General features: G+C 38.3%; 1 long non-coding RNA gene across 2 annotated transcripts; it reads left to right on the top strand.

Annotated features, from left to right (window-relative positions):
* The first annotated feature begins 532 nt into the window (after positions 1-532).
* On the top strand, positions 533-3795 carry LOC145217580 (uncharacterized). 2 transcript variants are annotated; one of them, XR_013857438.1, is made up of 4 exons: positions 533-717; positions 998-1096; positions 1172-1287; positions 1368-3795. It is a non-coding gene; the product is annotated as an uncharacterized LOC145217580 (long non-coding RNA). The 2 variants fall into 2 exon arrangements; XR_013857437.1 differs by having other exon boundaries at positions 1152-1287.
* The last annotated feature ends 6346 nt before the right edge of the window (positions 3796-10141 follow it).

Raw genomic sequence — 10141 nt, 5'->3', positions numbered from 1 at the left:
TCTGTTTATCCTACTTTAGATAAAGCAAGCACTGTTTGTGAAGCAAAAATCGTTAAGCTTTGCAGGCAGATCGAGAGAGAATGATTGAAATTTTGTTCGAGACATTTGGAACATCTAAACTGTACATCGGTTTGCAGCCTGTTCTTGCTCTTTACGCCCCAGGACACCACAGGTATGTGTCTGGAGTGGTATTTTTGATCCAGTTTAAAGTATACGAAACAAACATGTTCAGGTTTTATTTGTAAGTTTAGTAGTGGACAGTGATGAGAGGGTTTCGCATGCTCTTCCCCGCATTTGAAAATATTTATCATGTACATAACACTTCATATGTTTGTGCAAAACGCTCTTACTCAGTATACGTGCTATACAGCCAGATTATTCAAACTCGTTGGTTTAAACTTTTTATGCAAGTGCAGAACGAACCAGACCCAGACCATAAAATGCATAGCGACCGAATTTAGCCTGAAGCAGTTGTTTACAGATTTGGTGAAAGTTTGTTTTGAACAAAGGTGAGTTGCGTTCACGCAGTGGCTTGGTCACGTATCCGTCGTGCCTTGCGGGGCAGTAACTGAATGGAGGTGAGTTAGGCTTACGTTAGATAAAAATCGAACCAACAGTATATGTTGCAGTTTCAAGTAAACACGTATCAAGTAATGACAACGTTTAGACATCTCTTTGTTCTGCTGGTGGCTTGTTTGGTCGTGAGCGCAATCCACGGTAAGTTACGTACAACTTAATAAGTACTTGTCTTATTGCACGGGACGGTTGGTGTTTAACTATGTTTGAATTAATTTTGTGCTACCATTACATTAAGGACATGACCTTGCTTAGTTGTTTAATTAACCAAGGCTAAAAAAATAGCTATTGCCTCAAACAGTTGTCACCTGAGCGCTCTACGCAACTCACATAACATTTTGTAAAAGCGAAAAAACAGTAAAATGCAACTGTATTTACTTCATAATTAGGCACCTAATCACAACAATCCTGTTTTATGCAGAACTCTCGCGAAACTGTTGTACGACGCATCCATAATAGCCGTCAGCTAATCTTTAAACAATGCAAAGAAAAGAATGCCTGCAGAGAAAATCAGTTACAGGTGACTAAGGCGAAACTACACCCAGTGCAAATAAATGAAATGCAACTTGTTTCAGAACACGACATTTTCTGACAGGTCAACACAATGTAACTCGGATCAAACCAGTTCGTTCTGTACTTGTTGTTGAGATACAGATATGTGTAACATCGCTGCTTCCGCATGTCACTTGTCTGTTGTTCAACCAATGCCGGGTATTTCTTGTTAACATTGTCTTAGATAATTTTTCTGAGCTTCTGCAGAGCGAGCAAACCGAATGTTTTTTTACATACAGGTAGTGATTGTCCATTGCAACCTTCATTCCTCTTCCCTGGTGAAGTCACATGCTTTAATGACAACAAAGCAAGTTCGACTCCAAATGGTCGCAAATTGATCGTTTCAATATTTGAAGGATGGAATACGTGAGTGGCCAAGCTCAGTTTACAATGCATTATTCAAATGTCCAAATCGGGGCTTCTGGCCCTTTGTCACAAATATTCTAGAACGCCCCATGATAATATCCCACGACCCAATTACCACGCATCACGGGTAATTTCTGTACGTCTAGACTCTAGAGCAGGGGTGGGCAAACTTTTCAGTGCAAGGGCCGCATTCAGAGGTTTTTAATCTTATCGGGCCGCATAGTATTTCACCAACGTACGCCAATTGCTTACTTGTTTTTTTGTTTTTTTCACATATATATATATCATTTTAAGTCGCCTAAAATGCCCAGATTAATAATTTCTAACTTGGTGCATTAGTTCAGCTGAACGGAGCTAACTGTTTATGACGTCATAAAGTTTATGTATGACATAAACTGTATTGTGACGATTGCGGTGCCTGTTCTTTCACATTGTTTGCACACAATAAGCGGATAAAAAGCCTGGCGTATATGGTCACTAGGCTGGTAATCTTTTTTCCAGTCTCACGAAAGCTGTTTTTAGCTGTTTGAAAATCAAAATATTAGGCAAAATAGTTTTAGTTACGTCACGGCCGCCAGTACATGTATTTTAACATACATGGCCACGACCGCACAAACTTGTCTCCGCGGCCGCATGTCGCCTTACGGCCGCACGTTGTGTACCCCTGATTTAGCCCAAAATATTAACATAGTATATTTTCAGCTATGTGCAAATACGTTTGTTGTCACTTTAATGATTGTACACACATTGGTTGAAACGCTACAATTGTAATTGTTTTCAAAAATAAACAAGCATTTGTTTCAACATAGGCTACACCACGTTTTTTTGTTAATAAATTCCTTGCGCTAACATTAAACAATGCGAGCCACTTTTAATAGCCGTGTTTAATGTTCGTTTGCAAAGAACTGTAACGACCTAAACTTGATCCAAAGTGACCAAAGTTTTGGCGTCAACATTGCAAAGTGGGCTGTATTTGAAAACGTAAACCGCTTTTACTTTATCGAACAAAGAAATTGTGTCAAGTGACGATTTGCATAATAACGTGGCAGAAACAACCGGCTAAAGCACATAAAAAGTATCTGCGTTTAGGCAAGTCGCATCCCCGGTATTTTTAAAACTCTACGCCTGTGCTTATAATTCTATTCAGCGTTGCTTGGTCACTTTCTCTTCAAAGTTTGCGAACATTTGGCGGGCCGCACAAACTCCTTTGCCGGGCCGCATGCGGCCCGCGGGCCGTAGTTTGCCCACCCCTGCTGTAGATGCATTTTAACATACATGGTCACGGCCGCACAAACTCGTCTCCGCGGCCGCATGTGGCCGTACGGCCGCAGTTTGTGCACCCCTGATTTAGCCCAAAATATTAACATATTAATTAGCAAAATATTAACAGTATATTTTTAGCTATGTGGAAATACGTTTGTTGTCACTTTGTTTGCACAAACATTGGTTGAAACGTTACAATTGTAATTGTTTCAAAATAAACAAGCATTTATTGCAATATAGGCTACACCACGTTTTTTTGTTAATAAATTCCTTGCGCCAACATTAAACAAAGCGAGCCGCTTTTAGTATCCATCTTAAGTGTGGTGTGGTATGTGTTAACGATTCTAAAGCCGTGTTTAATGTCCGGTTGCAATGTACTTCAACGACCTAAACTTGATCCAAAGTGACCAAAGTTTTGCCGTCAACAGTACAAAGTGGGCTGTATTTGAAAACGTGAATAGCTTTTACTTTTATCGAACGAAGAAATTGTTTTAAGTGAATATGTGCATGATAACGTGGCAGAAACAACAGGCTAAAGCACGTAAACATCCCCGGTAGTTCTTAAAAACTACGCCTATGGTTATAATACTATTCAGCGTTGCTCGGTAACTTTCTCTTTAAAATTTCCCAACATTTGGCGGGCCGCATGAACTCCTTTGCCGGGCCGCATGCGGCCCGCGGGCCGTAGTTTGCCCACCCCTGATTTAGAGTGTGTCGCATCAACTGACTTTAAGTGATACATTTTTGCGGGGCAAAGATTGTTAGCATTTGCGTGTGATACCCACTCTTTCGGTTTGATTATTCTCTATGATAAAAATGTATGATGAATACGTCCCGCAAATCATTACATCTTAAGTTGCTTTGGACTTTGATTGTAACAACCCATTACCAAGCTGTGCACACAAACTGCAATTGCGGACCGACAAAGTGGTGTTTGTGTCGAGTTTGGTTTAAAGTTTAAACGCTAAAACTGTTGTGAGATATCTATAAACAAAAAAACAAAAAAATATGAATTGTTTTATGAGAGTTACAGGGTCAAATGCCTCATCCTACTAAAAGAAATCTTAAGTTTGAAAATACAGATATTGAGTATATCAAGCGAACCTCACTGGAACTTCACTAATAAATTTAATTAGAGCAATATTTTGGGTTTCTACTATCGGGTTCTGGTTTTGGGTGGCAAAGAATGTTTGTTTTTGCGTATGTAGGTTCAGCTGGCGCAGGAGAACATTTACAAACTAAAAGTCAGTACAGGGCCTAGTTATTCATTGCAGGAACCGCACACACGACGCGCGCAAGCCACTATATAGGTTTAAAGTGTTTCCAATGTAAAAAGTCTTACCTGAGCCAACTTATGTTTGAACATGAATCTTTTGAGTAAAACTGAAGTAGTGGTTGAACCAGTTTTGTGAGTTTTCACGAACACAAAATTAAAAACCGGTTTGTGACATTGTTTCCAGTTCCCGATCAATTGAGTCAAATTTTTGGTCTGTGTCGATAACGGTGTACTCATAGAAGCAAAAACCTTCTTCTGCCATTAAACGAAGATGCTATTTAGGCATTATGTCAAAACGGACCGTTTGATTCCGAAACGGTGCCTATATCTTCCTAACTTAGTAATAACACATAAAACAAAGATTGATCACTTTGATATTGTACGTATCGTTTTCTTCCAAGTAGTAGAGTTTTGATAGACTTGCCTTTAATTCGATCCCCTTCAGGGCAACAACTTTGTTCATTTCCTGTTTTAGTAGAATACCCGGGGCGAAAAACAATATGTTCCACAAACACACTGCGGTTAATGACAGAAAGACAGAAAAAATAAAACTCAAATGACAAAGACCTGGTCTATACATTTTGGTTTCAGGGTTTCTGTAAACAATTTCTAGTTAGATATTGCTATCTCTTACCGTTAAACCTTAATTACAAAGTAAACGACAAATGCGGTCAATTATGTCCGTGAGATTTACCACTTTCGTATTTATTTTTTAGCCGATATTACACTTACTGACTTACTAGTATACAGTTAGTCTTCCATCTACGATATTGAGAACGTCGGGGAAAAAACAAGTTCCGTTAAGTGAGTCAAAGGCATTGTTAAGATTTATGATTTGTTCCCGAACTTTACACGGTGAGATTCGTGTCCTAGATTGATAATACCGGGTCACTGACTCGATGGCCAATGTTTGGCCTTTCAATGATCCCGTTACGCAATAGCTAATTTTCCGATTATTATTGCAATGTACTTTTCTGCGTGACAAACAAAAAAATTGTATTGGATTGAAATTACATCGTATTTGCTAGTAATTGATGATTTCTATTGATTCCCGCTTTTCCCCACCACAACTTGTGTTGCAATCTATTGCTTTGAATCTATACGTAATATTCGACTGCCACTTTTGCTTGATGACGCAACGTGGTTAGTTCTTTTCGTTGCTGACTTCCGTTGAGCAGGGTGCTGCGTGGGTTGTATTAGAAAAGACGTTTGTTGTCGTGTTGACGATTATTGTTAAGTCACTTTATATAAATGTGTTTGTGGACTCCAAAATATGAATTACTATAATAAATGCGAAATTAAGTGCAATGACTTAATATGTCATTTCGCTTTGTATCATTTGCACTGTACATGTAGTTGAATTCAGTTTTTCTTTAAGATGTATTTGTTTCTTCAGCATTCTTGTACGATACTCACGTGAAAAGCGTGATTTTTTCGATTTTTTTACACTGTCGCTCAACTTAGTTTGGTAACAGTTGTCAAACTATGAGTTGCATTGCTACATTTAAAGCACACTGTTAATGCCATGCTTTAGGTACAAACCGTTTACTACCGTCCTCTTCGTTCTTCATTCACTCAAGTGTTTGCACAATAACATCTACAATACACCCTATCTGAGTGGACAGCTTGTTGGAGGCCTTTAGGAATCGCGTTTTAATTCTCTTCTCGGGTGACGTTCCGAGATATAACCGGGGCGCGTTTACGGGACGTTACAACTCGATTTGTACGCACAAAAAACTGCAATATCTAACAACCTGTCGAAAATACAATTGTTAGCCGTTTCTGCTGTATGCAACACTATATGATTCGCATCCTTGAACGACAAGCACTGTACGACTGGTAATCTCTTAAATCAGAAGCTTACACTAACTTTTAATTGCCGACTTAATTAAAGCTATTTTACAATTTCTACCTAATTATGAAACGAATACATATATTATGCTAAACAGAGGACCGTATAGTATGCCGTGCATTATAAATGTACATCTGTAACTAGCTACAGCAGTAGGCTATACGCAATTGGTTGCCAAAAAATGACACCGCAAACTGATTGGTCAGAAACAATTGAAACGTCGGAAATGACTTCACAATACACGATGCAGCAAGCATTCAATACAATTGGAGCGTGCTCTTCGACAGGTTACAATAGTTACAATAGCCGAATTGAGCCATTAGCTCTATGACAATCTACTAAAATACAGCGCTGTATTTTCAAATCTTTTTGTGTTAATTTTGTAGAAGAAGATACATTTTTGTAGAAGAAGACTGTATCTGTTGGGTGTTAAAAATTCGACATTTTTTCCATTTTTGATTAATTACATTAAAAATGACACTGGGATAATGCAACTGATTTTACTGAAAGTTATCGCAAACATTACTTTCAGTTTTTTACTCAATATATGCGTGTTTGATATCCAACAACTTGAAGGTGCAACACTCAGTTTAATCATGTTAATTTTATTTGGCCCACGCGTGAAAATTGCACACCCCTGCTTTAAAGCATTGCTTGTGTCTCAACTAAGTTTAATGTGGGCATGTATAAATCCAGTTTATCGCTTAGCTAGAGAAAATACTCGTCGCAAGCCAGTCATTATCTGAGCACTGTGGCCACTTAAAACGCCTTTCAAGCAACTTTCCGACCATAGTTTTTTTCATCCAGCCCGGAAAAGTGCAAATTTGGAGTTTCCCAATTGATTTTCTAGGACATTTCATTGGCAGTAAGTTAAAGTCTTCCAAACGTTCCTGCGCCTTCAAATAGCTTTCGGAGTTTGCAGGTATGGGAAACTTTTGTCACCGTTTCATTCCTGGCTCTGCACAAATAATGAAAAATCCTACAATCGTGCTTTGGAATGACACGTAAGATTCATAGCAAAAACCTCCCAAGCGAATGCCGCGCTGTTGCATCATTCCTTGCACCAACTGCTGTGAGTAGCGATGCATCACATCAGCATTCCATCGGGCCTGTTTTTCAGCAATTGATCAATAAAGCTTGGCGCCGATTGGCGGACTTGGATTTTTCGGCACTGGCAGCTGCTTAGGTCGCGCCAGAAGTTGACGCATATCGTAACGTTGTCACTAACCTTAAATCAGAAGACAAACAGATCGATCAATCTGGAACAACCATTCTGTGTGACGTTTCCACTTTGTCCCAACATCATGGCAACGCAAAGTTTTCATCATGTGACACGGTCTTTTGCGCTCGTCTATATGGTCCACACGCAAACTTGTTGCTTCAAATTTAGTATGGCACGGCTGAAAACACAAAAAAAAAACACATCTCGCAAGCTACGTGACACGCTTTCAACATATTAACGTCGACATTGTTGGACCGCTTGCAGCTTCACAGAGAAAAATACACCTCCTAGCCTTAGTCGACCGTTTTACTCTGTTGCCGAATACAATTCTGTATATCTGATGATACCACAATAACGGGTTCATGGACATCCGCATTCCATTGCACATCAATATCTTTCCATTTATCGCCACACGAAAAGCCCACTCATGGCACAACAAGCAGGCCCGAGATGAGAGGACGAGCTCTCCTGGATCTGCTTGAAATCCGCACAGATTAAAAGAAAGAACCGTAGATTTTATCTACTTTAACCAGCAGCCTTCCTGACAATTTTATTCGCTCAGAACAAAAAACTTTTACCCCTACTTTAAAATTTCTACTTTAAAAATATCTCACAACAGTTTTTGTGTTTAAACTTTAAACCAAACTTGGTGCAAAAACCACTTTGATGGCCAACACTTGCAGTTTGTGTACAAATCATAATCACAAGTTTTTACAATCCAAAACCAAAGTTAATAACGCAACTTAAAATTTATTGATTTGAGCGACGTATTTATCATACATTTTTAGCATAGAAAATAATCAAAACCAAAATAGTGCGTAACACACCCAAAAACTGCCATTATTTGGCCCAAAATAAGCATAACTTACTAACAACTCATTTGGTGCGACACTTTCTAAATAATTTATATACGTTTTGTAGTTTTCGACGCGTAGGTTTCCCGGTTATTTTGCGGGTGGCTACCCTGGTCGCTTTAAATGCAAGTTATTGCTTCCAAAAGGATCTTCCATTAATATTCAGCACATGAGGTTTGATTCAGAAGAAATGAAACAGTGTTTTCATCGCGACACAAGGTTCGTAATGTTTATTGCACATGTTGCTAAACAACATGCGCATGGTTAGCAGAATGCATTGTGTTCTCGAAAGGTTCGACGAAAAATTTGCTTGATCATTACAGATATTTAACAATTATTCGAAAACCGTGGGATCAATTTCTTTCGGCATTAAACTTTTTTCCTCACCACGAAAAACGCTCCTTCATGTGCGGTGGAATGCCAACAGTTTACATCGAACAGGGTAAAAACATGAGCACCGCTCAGTTTCTATCAAGAGCTGCTGTCATGCTAAACAATTCGGTTCCATTTTATTTCAGGTATGATTTTTTTCTTTTGGTTTTAAGTACGGAAACAATAATTATAACAAACATATTTTAAATACATTTTCACTACGATTTAAGAGCAGTTCATAAAAATATTGAAACATTTTACTCCTGGTACAGTGAGTAACTTATTTGGCAGTTGAGCGAACCTTCTGGGACAAAGTAATAAACCAAAACAACTCCACTAACATTTTTTTAGGTTTCGAAATTATCAATCGTATGATTTGGGAATCGATCCTATGTTGGAAGACGTCAATGAAATAAACAGTCAAATACAAAAGTTAGATAAAGATATGAATTTGGTAATGTTGCTTGAATATTTGGATGAATCTCTAATACTTTTGAAGGTATTTTTACTAGATTTCATATTTTTCAAGCCTTTAAATGTTTGCTTTTTTCTTTAATGTTGTGTTAAATAAATTCCAAATTATTTGTTAATCTTTAATGATGAACAAGAGTTACTACAATTGTCGGTGTTGGTAATTATTAGTCAAATTTGTTTATTTTTCGCGTTAAATCGTGAAAAGCCTTACAGAAATGTTTAATTGTTTTAGGATCTGCTGTGTTTAGATTGGAACGATTTGAGCAAGATTGGTCACAGCAACAAACGTTCTTACAATCAGTGTTTTTTTAAAGGGCCCCGGCAGCGGCGATGTGACTTTTTCTACATTTTAGCTATTTGGAATTGCCATAATTCGGGGATTCCTTATCACTAATTTTTTTCGTCGTATGATTTGTCGTTTTCGAGATATCCAATCAAACAAGGAGCTCTCGAGCGACACCTTGGTTTAAATTGCAGCAGCGATTGTTACGTCACCTCGTACCAACTTTTTACAATGGCATTGGTCAGCTGTTGTTTTTGTTGCTTGTTTTAGCTTTGATGCGTACATGTTTTACTGTTTACAACTGATAGAACCAACGTAAATATTTAGTTGACAGTTAGTGTGGCTGTACACAGACTGCGTATTGCGTCAACGTGCGTAAACGCATGCGAAAAACGGTCCGTAAATTACGTTCCGAAAATAGATGCGTTTGGTGGTATGCACAGGATCCGGACGATGCGACGTTTTCCTTGAGTGCGTCCAAGCACAAATCAGTTGTTTGGCTGTAAAGGGTGGGTGTTTGATGAAGGAAGGCCGCTAATTTCTTGCGTTTGGGTCTTCACGGTGCTGGTGGGATTTTAATATAACTCGAACCCACCGACCAATAAAATAAATCAAAATGTTTACAATCAACATTATCCAACCAACCCTTTGCATTTGCTGGTCCTTAACCTTGTTGAAATATGATGTCAGGACAATAACAACGCTAGTGGAAAACAAATGTCACACAATGTTTGTATTTTATTCCTGAAACACAGTTTCAAAGCAGATACAATATAAAAGTACATACATAATTCGTATGTGTCGAAGTAACACACAGTGCACATGAGCAATATGGATAAATAGTAAATCCAGGAATGAACAAACATTTAAAGGATTATTTGTGTATTTATACACACTGTTTCATACTTCTAAAGAATTTCATTTGCTTTTTTTTAAAAAACATGTACACTTTTTTTGATTGCACCCAGCCTTTTCTTATTTTGGAAAATAAAAGGCAATCCTAACATCAGCAGCTGGCTTCTTATAATTTGACAATGTGCTGGTTGTTGCC

Source organism: Phallusia mammillata, chromosome 3, assembly GCF_965637545.1.
Source record: "Phallusia mammillata chromosome 3, kaPhaMamm4.hap1.1, whole genome shotgun sequence".
In the NCBI taxonomy this organism is placed as follows: domain Eukaryota; kingdom Metazoa; phylum Chordata; class Ascidiacea; order Phlebobranchia; family Ascidiidae; genus Phallusia; species Phallusia mammillata.
Note: the sequence above shows the minus strand (reverse complement) of the source record. Positions and strands in the feature narration are given on the sequence as shown.